Source organism: Arachis duranensis, chromosome 7 (assembly GCF_000817695.3).
Source record: "Arachis duranensis cultivar V14167 chromosome 7, aradu.V14167.gnm2.J7QH, whole genome shotgun sequence".
In the NCBI taxonomy this organism is placed as follows: Eukaryota; Viridiplantae; Streptophyta; class Magnoliopsida; order Fabales; family Fabaceae; genus Arachis; species Arachis duranensis.
In genome coordinates this window covers 46833479-46835719 of record NC_029778.3, presented here as the reverse complement: position 1 = coordinate 46835719, position 2241 = coordinate 46833479, and positions in this window count along the sequence as shown.

Genomic DNA, 2241 nt, shown 5'->3' with positions numbered 1-2241 from the left:
TTTCCTATTAAGGATCCAAAGGAATCTGAGGCTCATATAGAGACCATAGAGATTCCATTAAATCTCCTTCTGCCATTCATGAGCTCTGAAGACTATTCTTCCTCTGAAGAGGATGAAGATGTGATTCGAGAGCAAGTTGCTCAATATTTAGGAGCTATCATGAAACTGAATGCCAAGTTGTTTGGTAATGAGACTTGGGAAAGTGAACCTCCCTTGCTCATTAATGAACTAGATACCTGGATTCTGCAAATTTTACCTCAAAAGAGACAAGATCCTGGCAAGTTCTTAATACCTTGTACCATAGGCACCATGACCTTTGAAAAATCTCTATGTGATCTAGGGTCAGGGATAAATCTTATGCCACTCTCTGTAATGGAGAAGCTGGGGATCATTGAGGTACAACCTGCATTGTTCTCATTACAACTGGCAGACAAGTCACTGAGACAAGCTTATGGAATAGTAGAGGACGTGTTAGTAAAGGTTGAAGGCCTTTACATCCCTGCTGATTTCATAATCTTAGACACTAGGAAGGAAGAGGATGAATGCATCATCCTTGGAAGACCTTTCCTAGCTACAGCAGGAGCTGTGATAGATGTCAACAGAGGTGAACTAGTCCTTCAATTGAATGGGGACTACCTTGTGTTTAAGGTACATGGCCATCCCTCTATGACAAAAGAGAGTAAGCATGAAGAGCTTTTCTCAGTTTAGAGTCCAAAAGAGCCCCCACAGTCAAACTCTAAGTTTGGTGTTGGGAGGCCACAACCAAACTCTAAGTTTGGTGTTAAGACCCCATATCCAAACTCTAAGTTTGGTGTTGAGACTATACAACATTGACCTGATTACCTTTGTGGGTCCATGAGAGCCTACTGTCAAGCTATTGACATTAAAGAAGCGCTTGTTGGGAGGCAACCTAATTTTATTTATCTAATTTTTATTTTATTTTATTCTATTGTTATTTTGTGTTTTATTAGGTACATGATCATGTGGAGTCACGAAAAAATATAAAAATTAAAAACAGAATCAAAAACAGCAGAAGAAAAATCACACCCTGGAGGAAGCACAGACTGGCGTTCAACGCCAGTAAGAAGCATCTGGCTGGCGTTCAACGCCAGAACAGAGCATCAACCTGGCGCTGAACGCCAGAAACAAGCAACATCCTGGCGTTTGAACGCCAGGAATGTGCCTAGAGGAAAAGCTGGCGCTGAACGCCAGTAAGAAGCATGAAACTGGCGTTCAACGCTAGAAACATGTTACATATGGGCGTTGAACGCCCAGAATGTGCGTCACTCGGCGTTTAAACGCCAGAATGGTATGCAAAGGCATTTTACATGCCTATTTGGTGCAAGGATGGAATTTCTTGACACCTCATGATCTGTGGACCCCACAGGATCATCTCAGGATCTGTGAACCCCACAGGATCCCCACCTACCTCACCCTCTCTCTCCATTCATGGTCATCCCTTTTGTTTTTCATTTACCACCTACATCTATCCACTCTTCCCCATACACCACCTACCTTTAAAATTCAAATTCTCTTTCCCACCCAATCCCACCCATATAGCCGAATACACACATCCCTCAAATCTCCTCCATATCTTCTTCTTATTCTTCATCTTTTCTTTCTTCTCTTGCTCGAGGGTGAGCAATTTTCTAAGTTTGGTATGGTAAAAGCATAGCTTTTTGCTTTTTCATAACCATTAATGGCACCTAAGGCCAGAGACATCCAAAAAAAAAAAAAGAAAAAAGAAAAAAAAGAAGAGAAAAAAGGGAAGACAAAAGCTTCCACCTCTGAGTCATGGGAGATGGAAAGACTCATGTAAAGGGTTTATAGCTCAGTGGTAGAACATTTGACTGCAAATCAAGAGATCCCTGAGATACCTCAGGAGATAAATTGTCCTCCACACAATTATTGGGAGCAACTAAGGATAGGAGCACTAAAATTACTAGGAATCATTCAATAGAAGCAAGGAAGAGACATAGAGGAGCTCAAAGAGCACCATTGGTTCTTCAAGAAGGCGCCACCCTCACTAAGGTGGACTCATTCCTTGTTCTTATTTCTCTGTTTTTTTTATGCTTCATGTTTATTTATGTTTTATGTCTCTACTTCATGATCATTAGTAGTTAGTAACTATGTCTTAAAGTTATAAATAAATTCCATTAATCCTTCACCTCTCTTAAAAGAAAAATATTTTAATTCAAAAGAACAAGAAGTACATGAATTTCGAAATTATCCTTGAATTTA